Source organism: Pezoporus occidentalis, unplaced genomic scaffold (genome assembly GCF_034315485.1).
Source record: "Pezoporus occidentalis ecotype Australia unplaced genomic scaffold, CSIRO_AGI_Poc_V1 ctg118, whole genome shotgun sequence".
Classification (NCBI taxonomy): domain Eukaryota; kingdom Metazoa; phylum Chordata; class Aves; order Psittaciformes; family Psittacidae; genus Pezoporus; species Pezoporus occidentalis.
Genome location: NW_026912972.1, coordinates 1885116 through 1905035, shown reverse-complemented (window position 1 = coordinate 1905035; position 19920 = coordinate 1885116). Strand labels below are relative to the sequence as shown.

Sequence of the window (19920 nt, the reverse complement as noted above, 5' to 3'; positions counted from 1 at the left end):
GCTGGACTCAGAGCAGCTTCCAGTGTCTGAAGGGGGCTACAAGGATGCTGGGGAGGGACTCTTCATCAGGGACTGCAGCGGTAGGACAAGGGGTGATGGAATCAGACTGAAACAGGGGAAGCTCAGGTTGGAGATAAGGAAGAAGCTCTTCCCTGTGAGGGTGCTGAGGTGCTGGCACAGGGTGCCCAGAGAAGCTGTGGCTGCCCCATCCCTGGCAGTGCTCAAGGCCAGGTTGGACACAGGGGCTTGGATCACCTTGCTCTAGTGGAAGGTGTCCCTGCCCGTGGCAGGGGCTGGAGCTGGATGAGCTTTAAGGTCCCTTCTATGAATGGTCCACATGGTCTCTCTGCCACATCATGCTTCTTGTTGACTCTGGACAAGTAAATGAGGGGGAAGGGATCTCCATCTCTGTTGTACAGCTCCTGGCACACTGTTGTATGGCTCCAGTGATGCAAGGTTAAGATTTTGAGCTCAAATAACCTGTCTTTTTGCTGTAATGGTCAATGTTGTGGCTCTCCAACAGCACATCCCAGGCAAGGAGATTCTTCCTTTCCCTGATGGATGCCAGTCCCAGGGGCTCTTGAGGAATGGAAATGTTTGGTCCTGCATGGCAAAGGGGGTATACATAGGCTGATGGGGTGGAAGTGATGGACAGGAAGGTGGCATAGGCTGAGCTGAAGGGTTTGTGCATCTCCTGCCTGCATTAAAATAGTCCCTGCATGTCCATAGAATCATAGAATAGAATCCCAGACTGGTTTGGGTTGGAAAGGACCTTAAGATCATCCAGTTCCAACCCTCTGCTATAGGAAGGGATGCATCACACTAGACCATGTCACCCAAGGCTCTGTCCAGTGTCCCATGGCTCAGCAGGGGAAGGAAGCGGCATTAAAGATGCAGCTTGGATGTAGCTGTATCATAGCTGCATGCCCATCACTCACGGGCAAGTGTGTTTTATGCCCCATATTTCGTGCCTCAGACTGTTTTTAATAATTGATATGAATACTTTACAGCAGAGGAAATGGACAGCAGGCCATCATTTACACACCACATCAATAATGAATGGAGTGGTGCCAAAACACATCAATAACAAGCTTGTTTGTTCTCTTATGTTTGCAGTGCTCCAGCCCTAAGGAGGTAGAGCAGGGGATCAGGCTAAGGAACCAGCAGACGGAGAAAGACCTGCTGGGGAAACACAGGGGGATAGTGTATTGCAATGCTGCCCTTAGGAAGCGTCAGAGTTGGACAAAGCTCCATATAGTGCTGTGTATAAGGTACACGTGTGCTGTATCACTCAAGAAAACCTTTATTTTCTGCTTAATGCTGGAAACTGGAATAACAATTGAGCAAATTGTTTGTGACCCAAATACAGACCCACATTGCTGGCATCATCCCAGCAATGAATGCAGCAGATGCTGGAACATCTGTGCTAACCGCACTGCTGTGGGCTCCCAGGTAGCATGAGCTTGGCACAGGGGCACAGTTTGCTTGGCACCCACTTGCAGAAGACCACATTACATTCACCCCACATTAACTATGGGTGCATTTGGAGAAACATTTTCCTTCCCATCAGGCATGTAATGCATGAGCAGTGCTGGTAGGCATCCAGGTCACTGGCTCAGACTAGAGCTAGCCAGTCAAACCCTAAAGCATACATAGCATGGATATAGAGCAACTGAATAACTCTACAAGCCCGCTGCTTTGGTACAGCACTGCTGATCCATGTAGATATAGGCTGTATCTGCCTGAAGTCTCTCTGGTCAGCTCCTCAGCAGAGGATAAATGGGTACTATGGAGCATAGGAAATTATCATCTTAGCTCATATATCTGATAGATCTCGTAGTTCTTCATTTCTTGTGGTCTTTGAACCAGTTTCCAAGTTCTTTGTGTGTGGTTGCTGTAAAGGAAGCTTGTGGGTCCATGTGCAATGCTCTCTTACTCTTTATTGCTCATGTAATTTATGTCTTTTTTCTTTTCCCTGCATCAAACCGCAGGCATTTTCTGGGCTCTTCTGTTTCTAGCATTGGCCTCAATCAAACCTGGCAATGTACCTGGTGCTGGTTTTCTCCTGTAGCCTATGAGCATCTTCAGATCTGCATTAGCTGTGTTGCAGGCATCTTTTACCAGCATTCTTAGTGCTGAAACCATGATGCTCACACCAGCTAAATTGTCCCTCACCTTTCACATCAATCTGTGCCTTGTCCCTCCTGCATGAGTGGTTCCTCTTTTCTTTGTTCTACCCTGCCTTTTTGGAGGCATCCCTCTAAAATCAGACCTCCGCATCCTTCTCCCTTTGCAGGAATCCTACCCCAAAGCCAACATCTCCAAAGAAGCTGTTTCAGATTCAGAATTAACTGATTTATACCTTGCTAACCTCATTTCTATCTCTTTGTGTAGTAAAGCCCAGTACCCCTGCAGCCTCACTCTGCCCTGGCTACGAGGTAGTTCTTACCACAGTTGGCTGGTCAGATAATGCAATAGCACCCCTTCTCATTCTGACCCCAATGGCAGGCCTAGCAAATAGCTCTTTTCCACACCTCTGCTGCACTTCTGGGTGTATTTTTTATTCGGGCCTTTCTGCAGTAAGACCTTTGTAGAAACCCTTGGTGCTGGGGAACTGAGCTCTCTCTGCTGGCTTTTTGTTCTGCTTTCTTAGCCCACAAGCTTTGTAGACCTGAAAAAGAGGAGCAGAAAATGCCTGGAGAAGGCAGAGACAGCAGGAAGCCAGGCGTTGTGACCTGGCTGCTCATTGAGCTCATCTATTTTAATAGGCACCCCAGAGTGCTTGCTGCCTGTGAAGTGAGAGCCTGAGATTCATCCAGGCTTGTAACATGCATCAGAGCAGGTGATGCTGCTGGTACTGCAACCACGGTAACTCAGGACGCCTCTGAGACCTCCTGGAATAGTTTTTGATGTTAGTATTTGAGGGGGATTGATGCACCCTCAGCAAGTTTGCTGATGGCAGCAAGCTGAGTGGTGCAGGAGGGAAGAGATGGGATCCAAAGGGACCTGGACAGGATGGAGAGCTGGGCTGGGTCAGCCTGGAGAAGAGAAGGCTCCTTAAGGGGAGACCTTAGAGCAGCTCCAGTGCCTAAAGGGGCTGCAGGAAACCTGGAGAGGGGCTTTGGACAAGGGCCTGTAGGGACAGGACAAGGCGAGTGGCTTTAACCTGCCAGAACAGGGGAGATTGAGATGAGCTCTTAGCAGAAGCTCTTTCCTAGCAGGGGGTTGGAACTGGAGAAGCTTTAAGGTCCCTTCCAACACAAACCAGCCTCTGACTTTGTGTTTCTGTTCATTGCTTCAGGGTCCATGAAGTTTCCACACCAGAAGAGAAGCAGTTCCTAAAAGCTTCCTGCAAGCTGAGTCTGAGGTCATGCTTTTCCATGCATGCACCTTCTTGCTACCCCAAGCTACATACCCCACTCTTCCCAATGCGGTGTGTCTGCAGGAGCTGGAAGTGGCATCTTGAAGAGAAGAGCACCCTGAAGATCAGCTACTCCTGGCATTCTGCTGTGTTCCCTGCTACTTGCAGCTTCTAACAACCGTGAGCAACTCTCCCAAGATTCCAACGGTAAGGGGGAACCCTCTTGTGCTGATGTTGAAATGTCTCATGGGCTCAGTTTGGCTCCAAGGAAGAGAGCCCAAGCAGATGTCCATTGGATGCCCACCTCTTTCCTCTCTGCTTTATTCCTCTGGCTGCCTGCTGGGGAGAAGAAATGCCCCAGCATCTCTCTGCTCCTGGTCAAAGTGCTTCTCCTCCTCAAGCCGACTGGCAGTGCTGCCTCCCCTTCATAGCATCATAGAATCACCTATGTTAGAAAAGCTCTTGAAGATCACACCCAACTGTTATCCCAAGGCCACAGAGAAGGTTTAAATGAAAACCCAGACCTCAACCTAACCAAACCCCCCTGAAACTTAACTCTGTCACCATCTCCCTTTGAAAAGAAAGCACTTTTCTTTCCACGTAGCTCTAACAATGCCCCCCTTTGCTGTCTGCAGTGTTAAACCTCTCTCCTGTGATGCCTTGGTGAGTCCCTGCAGATTCGAAGCAGTTTGATGTATGTTTTCAAGCGTGCTCTGCCATTTCCTTGCCAAGGATATTTTTAAATCACCATTATTTTGGTCAGACGGAGGAAAAGCCAAGTTCTTTCTATTGCTGGCTGTGCAAATCCTGTTCCCGAGGCTGTGCTGAACCGGCTGATGCCAGGATGCAGGCAACGGTGTTTTTGGCACTGCCGGGAGGTGTAATTGCTCTTGGCAAGGGGAGCCCTGCTGTTTATTTCATCTCTGCTCATGGCAAGGGGCTAGGTGAGGAAGGGAGGGATTGATGTTTGCTACAGGGGACAGAACAAAAGCAGATAAATTGACTCTTTTGGAAGCACTATAAACAGTGGGGGGGGGGGGGGGGGGGGAAGCCCATTGACCTTATGTTTTTCTACACATCTTTGTCTTTCTGAGGGCTTGTGCCTTCCCATCCTGTGCAGAATTGCTTCCTGTCTCTGAAAGAGCTTTTTCCCTTACTGTGGAATAGTGGGGTTTTCTGAAGGATGTTACTAGAACTGGGCAAGCAAGTCAGATGCACAGGATTTAAACAAAACTTACGGCACATTGCACTCAGGACAATTTTACTGGGGTACTGCAGGGAAGTTACAGTTACAGCTCATGTAACAGGCTGCAAAGTGATGGATGAAACTGTGAGCACATGCAAGACAAAAGCATTATGTGACCTGGATGGTCATAAAGATACTGTTAGTGCCATCTGTTTATAAAAACAGCGACCTGCTCTAGTGGAAGGTGTGTCTGTCCATGGCAAGGGGTTGGAACTGGATGAGCTTTAAGGTCTCTTCAACTCAAACCAGGCTGGGATGCTATGGGAGAGCGTCGCTACCTGTTGGACAGTACTTGGGCTACCAGCAATAGGGTTAATTGAACTTGTTTTCAACTAGTATAGATGGTCTAACCATGAATGGTGACTTAGTTTACATTCTGAAATGTCAGCATCATCGATGGCAGCTCCCATCTTCATGGTAGCCTTCTGGATGTGTTATTTTTCCAAGTGGTTTTGGATCATAACAGGGTAAGAAGTGTTCTGCTGTCAGTAAAACATCAACACAGGCAGCTCTCAGCAGGTATCTGGTAACACAAGAACCAAATCCAAGTGGTTTTGGGGATCTGTGGATTTGGACTTCCAGCTGCTTTAGCAATCTAGAAAGCAAATATTAGAAGATACAAGCATCTGCAAATTCAGGGTGCAGAAGGAGGCAGGTATGTGGTGTATAACCCCTAAGATGCAAGGACTGTATAAGAGTTAACTGGTATAGGCACTGATCTTCTAAGACCAGAAGTGTTTCTGGCCAGAGGCTCTGGAAAGCAACAGTAAGGGCTGGTGGCTATGGGCTTAACAGCTCAGCTGAGCAGTGAGGACAGTATTCACATGTGCATCCCCTGATTTATCTCTCCCGTTCTTATCAGCTTCCAAAGCCAGACTGACTGCACAGGGGGACCCCTATGGTCAAGCTTCTTGTGCAGGTTGCCTGAGGAAGTAGTTAAGCAGAAAAGAGCTTTCTCCTATAATTAACTTGCAAGGGAAAGGCTGTTTTTCAGCTGTGCCAGTTGAGACCAGTGAAGGAGACTGGTTTCCTACCATCAAGGAATAACTGTTCACAAGAGAGTCCATCTTAAACCAGCTGGAAAGAAATTGACTGGGAAGGAAGTGAAGGTGCTGCTCTGTGCCTTTTCAGCTTCTAAAAGGGTTTCTCTGCCTCATGTCTCAAGACCTGGCTCCTTAAAACCAGCAATTGCTGCAGTTGGGGTGGGTGGGTGTTATCTTTCCAGAGGAAAACATTGAGCTGGTTTTGATTGCGGTGTGATGCTATCACCTTTCCATCCCAAAGAAATACAGTACCGTGATGGTTAACAAACACTTTGTGTCAGCAATAACTCAGCTGAGTGTAACCCAATGTACGTAATGACCCATAATACATGGCAGCTTTTTAAGCACATAACATAAGGCATTGCAGTAGATCACCAAAAGATATGGCACCTATTGTAATATCCTACAGCAGCTTCTGATAGAGCTAATGTGATCCTTGGGGGCATTTGGCTACCTGCAGTTCTGGAAGGAAAGAGCCCCCTCACTAAGGTAAATCCCATCCTTTCAGCAGAGCACCTCTTTTGGACTTAGAGTCTTGTCTGGCAGTGGGTGTTTTGATTGCTTTTCTTGTTAGCACATGAACCCTTCATTGCTAGTCCAGAGGCTGAGTCCTGTGCTTGGCCAGTGGGTTCCTGAGCGTGTTTCTCCTCAATTCAAGAGACCTCTTCCTTCTGCTCTTCCAAACCAGGTTGTTACGGACCCATCAGGCCATCCTTCCTGCCCCAGAGGACATGAGCTGTTTCAGCCTTGGGTTTCAGGACAGGTTTGCCAAGCTTCAGATGAGATCTGTGCCTCTTAAGAGCTGCTTTCCAGATGTGCTCTCTGCACCCTTTCAGCCATGCTCTTGCCAAAGGGCTTTGATTTTACTGCCATACATCAGTATCCAAGCACTAAAATGAGCTCTCTTCCTGCAAGTTCCTGTGGAGCCTCTTATTTGCCAGGGCCTCTTTGGTTGCAGTCCTCACTGAATGCAGACCCTTGTCCTCCTAATGCAGTGTGCATTCCTGTTCCTTGCATTTGGTTGTCTGGAAAAAGACACGTTGTTCTGTGGAGCCCAGCTTCCCATGTTTTCCAGATTGCTCCGCAGCGTTTCTGTCTGTCAAGCTCCTTGCATTGCACCCAATCAATCTGACATCTGAGCCTCACTCGCTGGGGAAGCGAAAGCATAGTAAATATTTTGGAGTCTGTGCAAAGCGAGTTGGCGGTCTCCATTCAGTTGCTTTCAGGCAGGTGTTTGCAGGCAATCCCTAAGACCACTCCGAGATCTGGCACCTGATCTTGTGCTTCCAGGTGGGCACTGTGTCAGGATTTGAGGCTGGATCCTCTACCCTTCAAGGCTCAACAGCAAAGTGATGCTCATCCCACAAAGAAACCCATCACTCCATGGGCTTCCTGTGCCTGAGGAGGGGAGATGGGACCACAGTACTATGGCTGGATCAGAACACTCAGGAATGCTGCTGGCTATGTTGGGAATTATCCCAAGGCCTTCAAGTAACTATCCCCATGGTTAACTTTGTGATTGGATCTAAATGTATTCCATGGATTCACTTGAGGGCTGTGCCAGCATCTTTTGATGGACCTCAGTGAGCACTGAAGATATTTCTATATAGCCGCACCTCAGTGACCTTAGGTACATAAATGCAGCATCCTCTTCCTGGAACCTATTTCACAGGGCTCAAGTCTGCTTTGCCAGGCAGCCTTCTACCCCAAGACATAGGACTTCTCTGTCTGTGCTGTGTTCACAGCAGCACCTCTCACTTTTCAACCCAGCTTCACCCTGACCAGCATCCCATATTTTCTAAATGGAAGAATCAGACCAGGCAGCTGCATCCATCAGCCTCAGCATTGCCTCCAGCTACCCCTGGTGCGGACTGGCTTGGTGGGGATCCACAATGTCTTGCTGATTGCAGACATGGATGCGGTCAGAATTTCTCCATTAAATAGATGTTCTGAGAAATGTCTGGCAAATCATAGGATCCCAGCCTGGTTTGGGTTGGAAGGGACCTTAAAGCTTATACAGCTCCAACCCTCTGCTATGGGCAGGGACACCTTCCACAGCTGTGGGCAGCAGTGAATCTGTGCATCTCTGCTCCGGTCAAAGCAGAAGTGAGCACATACTGACACATCCAGTTCACTCTGGATCACCAGCTTCAGCTAGCATTAGCTTTGTACCTTCTGCTTTCCTGCTCTTTCTTGCTTTCCATTACTTCCGATCTGTGCAAGAACCTTCCCTCTTATCCCAGATCACTGGAAACATTGTGGGAAATCCAGCAAGATCAGAGAAACTGTCTCCTTTATCCATGTGCTTGCTGACTCCTTCCTCATAGCGTGGAGAAGCAAAACCTGCCCTTGACAGGAATCATGCTGATTCCCCATGGCTACATCCCTATTCATCTATCCATCCTCCCTTTTCAAATGCAAGCTTCCGCGTTCTAAGGCAGGTTAGGATGACTGGTTACATGCCTGGCAGGTAGTAAAACACTTCATCCCTAAGTTCATTTAGAAGGCATAAATGACTTTGCTAATGAGAAATACTTGGTTCCAGTAATTTGATTACTGTCTGTCCAGCCTCTTCTCCAGACAGTTCACACACAGGGTCCTATCTCTGATTGCCCCCATCATTGTAAGAAGCACTTCCTTTGATCCAAGGCCTCCTTTTCCATAGCCGCATGCTTTAGAAGTTACAGCCATGCCTAAATCCTATCGACTTGAGTGGGTTTTTTTGGGAAGCTATATTTAGATGAGCTGTTTTGAAGCACTGGCTCCATTAGGAACGCATGCTAGACATTCTCTCCCAGGCTTCTTTTCAGTGCTGTCCTTTCTGTACCAAGTATTCCTGGATCCAAAGTGAATCTGTGAACCACCAGAGCAGGATGGAGGCTCAGGGAGCTTTGTGCAATAGCTCTGCTAGTGGATGTTGAATGGACGGAGCACAAACCCAGGTGTTCTGCTGGCTCCAGCAAACCCTTCTTGTGAGCTCCTAGTTTAATGAGCTGTTTCCTGTATGTTCTGCTTACCTACCACTGTTTTGGCTGTTGCTTGTCTGGCTTCCACAGCTGGATACAGGAGTAGAAGCATGGAAAAGTGCTTTGCTTTGGTTTTTCATCTGCATCATGGTAAGAATGGGCCTCAAACAGTACTGCGAGAAGGAGCAATGATGTGTTCCCCATCTCCACACACCTCCTGGTCTGATGGAAAAGTGATAGAGAGCCAGTCACCTCTTTTCAGGCAGAGAAGTAACTGGCCAGACATGAACTGTATCTTAAGGAGAGGGATTTCTGAAGCCAATCCCTGGCATTTCCTTATAATCTGTTCATCTCTTTGCTCACTGTTTAGGAATGAACTGATTATCTCTTTCCTGAGTGGTAGTAACTAACAGGGACCAGGGTGGGGTCAGTTTTGTTTTGTGCTACTGCCATGTCCTTTGGTCCTTCTGCAGCTCTTTGTAGAGAGCACTAACTTCTGCTACTTGAAGTAGTACTTCAAGTACTTTTTCTTTATCCTCCCCTAATCTCCCTTATATTCCGCTCCCAGATTCTTTAGGCTCTGAGAACAACCCATGTCACAGCCCAAACGGCTGTGGGATTCCCCTGGGATTCCCTCAGCTGTGAAAATAACCATTTATTCCCACCTGTCCCTTCCTATTTCCTACTAGGTTGGAATTCACTTGAGAACCTTTCTTCTAATCCCAGGAGAGATTAATTTCCTCAGAGCCCCTGGTGAGGGAGCTTTTGAGAAAGCAGAGAACACTGTATCACACAAATTGCCCCTACTCACATATGCATTGATGCCCACAAAGAATTCCCCAGGAGGTGTGATTCCAGCTACCGAAAGCATGGTTTTTTTTCAGTCCCAGGATACTAATTATTGATAGCGCTATTCCATAGCCTCTACTGCTTTGCTCAGTGTTCAAACTCAGTGGGAAGTAGCTCGATGAATTCCCCTTTGGATTAGTTTGGTTTGGCTGGGGTTTTTAACTGGCAAATTCCCTTGTTCAGAGTTGATGTCATGTTATTCGTGGGTTATCCCTCATCTGCACTGGTGACAGGAAAACATCATACCTGCCAGAGGGAAGACTGAGATGAGCTCCTAGGCAGAAGCTCTTCCCTGTGAGGGTGCTGAGGCGCTGGCACAGGGTGCCCACAGAAGCTGTGGCTGCCCCATCCCTGGCAGTGTTCAAGGCCAGGTTGGACACAGGGGCTTGGAGCAACCTGCTCTAGTGGAAGGTGTCCCTGCCCATGGCAGGGGTTGGGACTGGATGAGTCCCTTCCAACCCAAACCATTCCATGGTTCTATGTTTCTATGGCACTTAATAGTCTTTTTATTACTTTGGAATGAGGTGCTGAGCATTAACACCAATCCTGTAGCTGCTCAAGTGTATGTCATGCTGCCAAATACTTCATTTCTAGGACTACTGACTGTTTGCTGGGACAGGTAAAGAAAGCTTTTACAGCATCAGTCCTTCCCAGAAATGCAATCAAGCTTATTCCACCTTAATTAAACCTGGTTTTGCATGCAGAGATAGCCTCAACAGCTTGTGTGCTGCAGAAAGCTGTAGTTTCAGGATCCTTCTGAGTCCTCTAACAGCTGCCTGTTCCTTTCCTATCAGTGATGTATTTGCATTGCATGCTCTGTGGCCTTGCTTCGCTCTGTTTCAAAGGTGATTGTATGTCCCACGAGGTGTAGGAACGCTGTTAATGTAGACAAGTTATCTCTGTTTTAGAGGAGCTGAGTTATTGAGTCTGCGATGGGCAGGCTGGCAGACATCTAAGTATTTCAGCAGCTCTTTGAAGCCACATGTTTTGGGGCTTTCCCCCCCCTCTCCTCATCCCCATTGTCACTTTTTGCTTACCCCCATGGAGGATATTTTCTGGTTCAGGAGGGATACCACCAAGTGCTATCCCAGCATGGAACTGCTGCAATCCTGAACCGCTCTCTTGGAGTTCTCAGGGCTGGATTCAATTGACGACAGGATCTGCAGCCAACCCCCTTGGACTGCACATGTGCTTATTGCAATGGCAGTGGCCCACACAAGCTGAATACCTATTAGCTGGAGTATGCATAAAATCCAGAGCACAGCTACAGTTCATATTTATTGTTCAAAGTACAGATCCCTTTATTGTTGTCATTTCAGTCCCCTTGTATTTATGGTATTATTCAGTCAGCTCTGAGAAGTTAACTAGCACTTTGCAGTGCTTCTTTACTGCAAGGGTATAATATCTGTCTATAATAAATATATAGGTAAGGGATTTGAAAGGGGGGGGGGGGGAACCCACCCCAAACAAACCAGCAACAACATATTGCATGTGAAAACTTTACTAGGCAAATAAAACATTCCCTGCCAGAGCTGTGGAAAAAGCCAGCAAAGCTGGTATCATCTGAAGTCAGTTAATGAGCAGGAGATGTGTGCTTCCACTAGGATTTTTAACTCTTTGAGGGCTTTTTGTCCTTCTCCAGCATCTCTGTACCTCACTCCCATGCAGGCTTTGGACGTATAGATAGAGGTTTAGGAAGGCTTCTTTAGGAAGGGCTGCTGGGAGCTGAGGACTTTAAGGCATCTGGACTGGGTGTAAGCACCACTCTTCTGCTGGTTGGACTTTGTGTATTATTCACATAGAGAAACAGTACTACTGCTTCTGGAGCTGTGCTAGTGAACTTGTATCAGGGGCTGTCCTGCTTGCTCATTAAAACACACAGAACGCAGGAGGTATCAGGAGGAGGGATCATTTCTTCTTGAGGTTGGTGGTTTGAATCCTGTCCAGGCTGGTAGCACGGGAAAGCTGCAAACCTCCAGTGGTTATTCAGTAAAGAAGCTGGTGGTCTCGTTCCAGTTCCTGGTGGTCAGGTGTGTGCATCACAGAAACCACCACTTCACTTGGCATCCACACTGAGAGCCAGAGCAGACAGACCCACCATTGAATGGACAGAGAAGGGCACTGAGCAACCCTACATTAAGTCTTCAAGGCTGCTGGTGAGAGGGGCAAGCAAGACAGCGGGAGCCTGCTTTGTCCCATAAGGGGTAGCAAAGGAAATCCAACACCAAATCTGAGTGCTGTGCTGGCTACATCAGACATTCATGTTGATGGATAGGTTATCTTGCACAAATAAGGGTGGTAGAAGAGCTGCAAGTCCATATCCTGCCATGGAGCTGTACTTGTGTGCTGTACAGATGTGTGCTAAAGGCTAAGGATGTTCATACTATTCAAGTGGTTTCCAAGCCTGTAGGATTTCTGTCTGAGGAGAGACCTCAGGTTAGAGTTTTGGACTGTGACTTCTGAGGCAGTTTTGTACACAGTCAGGCCCTTAATGAACAGAGCTGCCAAACTCAGGCACCCAAAACTGATGCATCCAAAAAGGATGCTCCTGGGAATGCAGCTTTGAAACATGTAAGAGCTCTTCATGACCGTCTTTCACAACAGCACAGGAGACCACCTTCTTGTAGCAAGATCCATATAGAGAGGTGTGTCTGCAGTGATACAGTCACATCCAAAGTATATTCTTGTCCCTGTGTTGGCCCCAGCTCCTTCCTCTGGTCTGATAATTGCAATTCTTTCAGTTTTATGACCTTGAAAACTCTTCTTTTGCCTTTTTGCTGGTAAAGATAATCTGTTCCAGTTTTATTTCTGGCTGAGTGTAGAGCACCAGCATCTAGGCCAAAACTCCCTGGCAAATCTGTGCCAGTCTCTATCAGGAAGAAGAGGATAATGATTACACCCAGGAGTTTTATCAGCCACAGCTGTTACTCTGTTCTTTGCAGTATCTGACCAAAATAAATAGCATCTGTAGCAGTGTGGGCAATTTAACAAGTAATCACCTCTGAAGCAGTCACATTTAACAAAAGCAAGGTGACAAAGTATTCTTAAGTTTCAATGCTGGAGAGAAGTGGTTGGGGTTTGCTGGGCTCAGAAGAAAGTAGGAACCTAAGCAACATTCCATTCCTCAGCCGGTGCTCTACTGCCATACTCTAGTAACTCATTCATGCCTACGTGCCTTATCCAATATATGAGTTAGTTCATAAGTGTTTGCAATCACGTAAGTTACTGCTTGCCCTTTGTTCGCTTGCCCCCCTGCTCTGGAGAGACCACCCCCTTGCGGCACTGTGTGCAGCTCTGCTGTCCTCAGCATAAGAAGGAGCAAGTCCAGAGGAGGCCACGAGGATGAGCAGGGGCTGGAGCAGCTCCTGTATGGAGACAGGCTGAGAACATTGGGGCTGTTCAGCCTGGAGAAGAGAAGCTGTGTGGAGACCTCATAGCAGCTTCCACTGTTTGAAGGGGACTACAAGGATGCTGGGGAGGGACTCTTCATCAGGGACTGCAGTGACAGAACAAGGGGTAACAGGTTAAAACTGAAACAGGGGAAGTTCAGGTTGCAGAAAAGGCAGAAGCTCTTCCCTGTGAGGGCGCTGAGGCGCTGGCACAGGGTGCCCAGAGAAGCTGTGGCTGCCCCATCCCTGGCAGTGTTCAAGGCCAGGTTGGACACAGGGGCTTGGAGGAACACTGTGTAAATGTTATCTAGGTGTTCCTGCTCCGGCAGGGGGATTGGACTAGATGATCTTTCGAGGTCCCTTCCAATCTCTAACATACTGTGATACTGTGAACCTGCTCTAGTGGAAGGTGTCCCTGCCTGTGGCAGGGGTTGGAACTGGGTGAGCGTTAAGGTGTCTTCCCACCTAAGCCATCCAAAGATTCAGTTTTAGTTTCCACCTTGTTGCTTTCATTCCATTCCTTTTGGCTAGTCCATGATATCATGGGGTTTCTTCTATCTGCTCTTTTACGGAATGTAAAGTCTGCCTTTTTATCTCCTTTGTTTTAGGGAAGAAAGCTGGAGGGGCCTCCTGTTCTTTTACAGGCCTCATCTTGCCTGTAAGCTCTCCTTTCTGCCCATGTTTTATAGATGCATACACAGCCATTGATAGGGCTGCAGAGGTGTCAGCTCTTCTGACTTCTCATCATAATATATTCTGTTTCAACACTGATGTTTGAATATTCACATTTTATAGCTCTATTAAACAGCATAAGAGAGTCCTAGATTCAAAAGTCCCACCCAATCATTCAACAGTGCCAAAAAGGGGCTGAGCATAACTCTTCAGACTTCCAAGACATTCCTTGCATGATTTTGATACCATTCACAAGCCTGTTTCACTGTTGCTATTCTGGACACTTGTGCTTCTGCTGGCACGTCCTGATCCACTGGGATGCTTTTTAAGAACTCAACACAAGTGCGTGTAAGGAACACGAGTTTTTGAGGTACAAAGAATAAGACACAAGCAAGCAGTAAGGGAAAAAGTCTTCAAGGATCTGAGCATTTCCCCTCTTTAGATGCCTCTGTGTCTCTGCAGAAAGAGCTGAACCACTAAATGATGTGTAGATGACATGTTTCAGCACAAGAGCTGACATCCACAGCCAGCCTCCCAGTGTGAGCTCCTGCCTTCTTATGTGAATGCATCCAAGTATATCCAGCAAGAAGAGATCTTGCTCCTTGCTCTCTTATCTTAATGCTCTACCCTGCTTTCTGAGCACACCCATTGACACTTCTGTTCGTGTATTCCTCCTTTTTGCCCCTTCTTTCTTGGATGTGCAACAGGAAGGTGTGATCTCAAAAGCTGATACACCTTGGGGATTGCTCCCCTATAAACAGATAAAGGAAAGTTGAGGCTTTTAGTACTTTCTAATGGGTTCAAATCCCAAACTAGCTCTGGTTTTGGTTTTGCCATAGGAAAGGGAAAAACAAGATGACTGAGGTTTGCCAAGTGCAAAACACAGCTGCCCAAGCCTTTTAATAGATAGAGGTATTCAGGAAATGCAGGGACTCTAAATAAGAAAGCTGTGACCCTTATGAAATGAGATTAAATAACCCTTACAAAAACAAACGAGAGGAGGAAGAGACTGGGAATTTGAGAGGCTGTGCAGTTTTGCTTCCACCTCTCATCCATCAGGGCTCCTTTTAGTCTCAGCTGCTTAAAATTGAAATCCTTTTCTTTCCTGGACCTTGGTCAAAACTTGCCATGCCTGACAAAACATGAGTTATTCCCGAGCAGCACCGAGCTCCTGCCCTTGGGCACTGTTGATATCCTTTGTATCTGGATTGGTCTTGGCTTCTGTGGGCATAAAATCAATCTCCTGCCTAATGGGGCTTTGACTGACATGTGCTCATCAGTGTTGATGTCAAGTGGCCATCTCCAACCAGCAGAGAGAATTAAGCAGTGATAATGTCAAAACATACAGAAGACAACAGAGAATCCTCGTTTATTGGTCTTGAACAGCTGGGGTAGATATTTGAGCTGCTGTTTGCTTTCAATGCAATACAGCTGCAGTGGGCAGAAATGGTCAGTGACTTGGTTAGTTTGCCACAACCTAGCTTTCCTTCTTGCATGCAATCACAAAAGTGGCTGGTGATGGTTTAGGGGGTTTCTGATGCTCTGCTACATCACTTATAACTACAGGCCTCCCACAAATGGTTAAGAGATTCCAACATATTTCTCCTCATTTTGTTCTTAGGAAGGGGAATAATAATGTTCTTGTTTTACAGATGCAGGACCAGGGCACTTGGGGAAAAAGGCCCCATCCAATAATACAGTTTGCTTTCGTTTAGTAACCTAAGCTCAAAGATGCTCTTCCCTAAGCTATAGGAGACTGCTACCTTATTATGAAGGCAGCTATTAAGTGCTTCTTAGAGCTCAACTCCAGAACATCTTGGTGCTGTGCTGCTGGTCTAATCAACACCAGCCTAGACTCAGATGTTATTCCAAAAGCTAAACATTTCTTAACCCTCTCCATAGCAGCTAAGGACCTTAGCATCTTGCCTGCTCCCTCAAATTCATGCATCCTGCACATCATCTTTCTGCTCGGTGGCCTGCCTTCACAGCAGGAGGGATGTTACCCTATGCCATTCTGAACCCAGTCATTTAGGGAGGAGGAATCTGGGCGAGCAGAGTGAACTTGGATCCCCCATTTCATGAGTTTCTGAACACAGGAAAATGCTGCAAGCTCTATGCATCACTTAAAGAAGTGAAGTGCCTCTAGTTCAGAGCGAGTTATGGGTCCTGAGTGAATGGCAGAACCTCCCTGGAGGCCCTACAGACAAGATGTATGTAAGATTGCTCCTGCGCTCAGCATCCCCCATGGACTAGCTACAGGCAGCTGCATGGAGAACATGCAAAACTGAGGCCACTTGCCATGCTGACCATTGTGGATCCCATTCTGTCACCTTCTTTTTGCATGCTTTCCCACAGAGTCCTGGACCTAACAGACATGGGTTTCCTTCTAGGGGCTGTAAAATTGTTAGCTTGCCTTTTGACTTGAGCTTTGTCCCAAAGTAGGCTGGATCTGGGAAAGGAAAGGCTCCAAGAACAAGTTCTGCCAGCTGCTACTTGTCTGTTAAAACTGAAAGAGGCTTCTCCTTCAAGGCAGTTGCTGCTCCTGAAGCCAGGCGTTTTCCTTTGCATGGGAAAGCCATAACTGCCTGCGAGATAGCTTTGATCTGATTTTACAAGGATAAAACTAAGTTTCCCTGTATTCTTGCTCTGCCTCCATTTAGCAGCGAGCCATTCTCTTTTGTGCTCCCCACATTTTTGGAGAGCTGGTCGCCGCTTATTTAGGTTGGCACAGACTAAATATAACCGAGTGTCTGTGTGTGAGAGCACGCACTGGGTCACAGCACTAAGAGCGGCAGCAGCAAGAAGTGTCCTGCCTTTCCCTGCAGAGCAAGGGGGTTATAGGCAAAATCCAGCTATTCGGAGGCAGCTCAATGAAACACACACAACCTGAACAAAAAGTAAGTATTCCATTCAACTTGTGAATGCTTGGGAAACACAGGTTTTTTTCTTGCCAGCTTTTACAGTCCACAGCCTCCTCATTCAATCTTGAATAATAGCTCTGAATTGAGCTGTAAAAGCTTCCGAAGTTTGATGGCTTTTGACAAGTTAATTCAGCTGTATGGTAAAAAGTTTTTCCCCCAGATAGAAGAAAGCCATCATATCATGAATGTAGTAGTCATCCAAGGGAAAGAAAACACCATTAGGATTAGAAATGATGGGCTTTATGGAGATAGTTTGTGGTTTAGTGTAATCTACCTTCAATATTTCAGTAGTGAAATCTTCTCCTCATCATTCAGTTGGAAGTCAATATCTTCACTTCAAGCCAACACCCAGGGGCTACACTGCATATATTTTTTATTGAAAAAGTAACTTGCTTGTTTGTCAGGTTTTTTTTTTTCCTTACATTTATTTAGGTTTTAATTGGTTTTCACCCTGTGTCATGCAGGATGTTTTCCCCTCCTCAGCTCCCCAGTTGAAAAAGACAGAAGAGAAACATGAATCAATATTTCCTCTAAGGTTCCCACTATAGAGACACGCTTTTCTCCCAGCAGCTGCCATGGGTGAAACTCAAGGAAACAATCAGAAAACAATCACTGGTAAACTAAGTGTATCCAACAGTTTTTATAGCTTCAGCTTCACAAGCATTCCATATTGATGTTATTCTGATTTCTTGTTTAATCCCAGACTGGTTGGGTTGAAGGGACCTCAAAGCCCATCCAGTTCCAACCCCTGCCACAGGCAGGGACACCTTCCACTAGAGCAGGTTGCTCCAAGCCCCTGTGTCCAACCTGGCCTTGAACACTGCCAGGGATGGGGCAGCCACAGCTTCTCTGGGCACCCTGTGCCAGCGCCTCAGCACCCTCACAGGGAAGAGCTTCTGCCTAAGAGCTCATCTCCATCTCCCCTGTTCTGGCAGGTTAAAGCCATTCCCCTTGTTCTGTCCCTACAGGCCCTTGTCCAAAGCCCCTCTCCAGGTTTCCTGTAGCCCTTTTAGGCAATGGAGCTGCTCTGAGGTCTCCCCAAAGTGCAGCAGAGGGGCAGAATCCCCTCCCTGAGCTGCTGCTCATGCTTTGGGGGTGCAGCCCAGCACAAGCGGGGCTCTGGGCTCAAGTGCACACTGAAGCCAGGTCATGGGGAGCTTCTCCTCACCCAACATCCCCAAGTCCTTCTCCTCAGGGCTGCTCTCAATTATGCTCTCACTTTATGTCTATATTTAAGCCTTAGTATGCCACTAAAATTGACTGAACCAAAATGACAGTTGAGGGGGAAAAGAGATTTCTTTCAAACTCTTAACTCTTCAGCTTAATGGAGAGGGATGATGACACAGTAAGAACTTTTTGGCAGTGTTTTTTAATGGCTGCAGAACACTTCTTCTCTGTATCACAGAATCACAGACTGGTTTGGGTTGGAAGGGACCTTAAAGCTCATCCAGTTCTAACCCCCTGCCATGGGCAGGGACACCTTCCACTAGAGCAGGTTGCTCAAGGCCCCATCCAACCATTTCTAAATAAATGGTTTATAAAATCCAGCAAAATTCAGTCAAAACAAGTCTTACCAAGGAAATGTATTTTACAAGGGTATTTATTGTACTTAGGCTAAAAGGACTGCCATAACACTCCAATCTGTCTTCACCAGCAGTCTTCATACCAGCTTTCTCAGTAAGTCTGTCTTCCTTAGATTTGGTTTCCTAACAGCATCAACATGGCTTTTCCTTAGGGCAGCTCAAAGAGGAGAGTTGTTACCCTGCTATCCAGGCTGCACAGAATGGCCATTTTCAGGTGTAATTCAGGGATAGAATATGCTGGAGGTGAGCTACCTGGGTGTGAGTTTCCAGCTGCGTTGCACCAAACTTTCACCAAACCTCCAGCTCGGGACGTTAAGCATTGGCGAGTTTGTGGCTCTCTCATCTACCACCATCAATCCTTGCATTCCACTGGATTTGATGTTACTGAAATAAAGAGTATAATTTGAGAACCAGTACATTTTAAGAAGCATAAATAAGAAAAGGAGAGCAAATTTTACACTGTGACCTTTACTATGAACTTCACTTGCTGGCTTTTTCTGCACTCCCCCAAGTGGGCAACAGGGACTTGAGTCTGTCCAAGACAACAGCAATAACTTGTTTGTTAGAGACTGGCTCTTAATGCTTCAGCATATAAGCTTTTCAGTCCTTGAGTGTTGAAGACTTGATGAAGTGTTGGGTCTGCAGACAAGCTGGAAAAATAGCTCCTGCAGACAGGCTTCTTCAGCCTCAACAAGCACTCCAAGAAGTGGAGGAGAACCTCCTTTACAGCTCACATTAAGGCAGACAAGATTGCTCTGCACAGAAGACAGATTTCACATGACAGCAAAAACCAGAGACGTCTCTTTCTGCAAGAGGACAAGATTTTACAGTTCTTTATAAAGATACAAGAAGAAGTTGGAGCTGAAGCAAATTTCACCAGGAAAAAACAGCCCCAAAAGGTACGTGGAGGAAAACACAGGAGTGGGGTGATGTAAATTTAACATTCTCTGTTCTATTACAGCTGTGTCTGAAGTGTGGTTGGTTTGTTGGGTTTCTTTTCGATGGCATAAAAAGAATACGCTGTTGGAAGGATGCGGAACAGATGGGAGTGGGAGCTATAGCAAAGAAGGGTGGCTGGCAAGAGAGGAATTTCAAGGGAGAGCAACGATGGCAACTAACTGATCAGGGAGAGGGAGAGGAAGGGTAAGCAATCACCAGGTAAAAACTTATATCTAGGCTTGCCCCTCTCTAAACAAGCCGGTGGCACTTGAAGGAAGCTTTTTGGCTGGGCTCTAGAGGGAGATCCTGCTGGCTTTCTTCCTACCTTCTTTTTATTGGCCATGGAGGTGGTGGGAGAGGCAGGATTAGAGTGGAAGACTGAAGCATCCTCTGTTATTGCCACCAGCTCCCTGTGACTAAACAGGGAAATTAGCTGGAGTGTTGTGAGGGCTGTGATTTCCTGCTTAAGAACATGAAGAGTGGAACCATTCCTGACAAACAAGAAGAAGAGTTGAGGTAAAGCTGAGGTGGAGGTAGGCACGAAGTTCTGGAATTGCATTCTATTTCAGACTTCATGAATTAGCTCTGCCAATTCCTTTTTTATTTATCTTATTTTGATTTCTTACTTCAAATGGCTTCTGAGTGAATGTTTCAGCTGCGACGAAGGAAAAGCAGACTGTGCTATGTACAGTTGGGTTTTAGAATATAGGAAGAATACTTGTTCTGGTTAATCTCTGCTCTAATTTACATGAACGATTACAAGGTTTAATTTTCTGTCATTATGCACAGGTTAGCCTAGACTGGATATTAATAGACACACATATTCACACCCACAACCACTACTACTGCATCAATCAAATCCTGAAGAGAAAACTTACACTCCATAGCAACTTTTAGGGCACAATTTTCTTCTTGTTTCCTCTCCTTAAGCTACCTCATGAGCTCCTCAGA

The 19920-nt window shown here is 46.6% G+C and overlaps 1 long non-coding RNA gene across 1 annotated transcript; it reads left to right on the top strand.

The window, feature by feature from the left end:
- The first annotated feature begins 979 nt into the window (after positions 1 to 979).
- Positions 980 to 18550, top strand: LOC134155169 (uncharacterized). The gene is made up of 3 exons (XR_009961458.1): positions 980 to 1271; positions 3446 to 3568; positions 18188 to 18550. It is a non-coding gene; the product is annotated as an uncharacterized LOC134155169 (long non-coding RNA).
- Positions 18551 to 19920: the final 1370 nt, after the last annotated feature.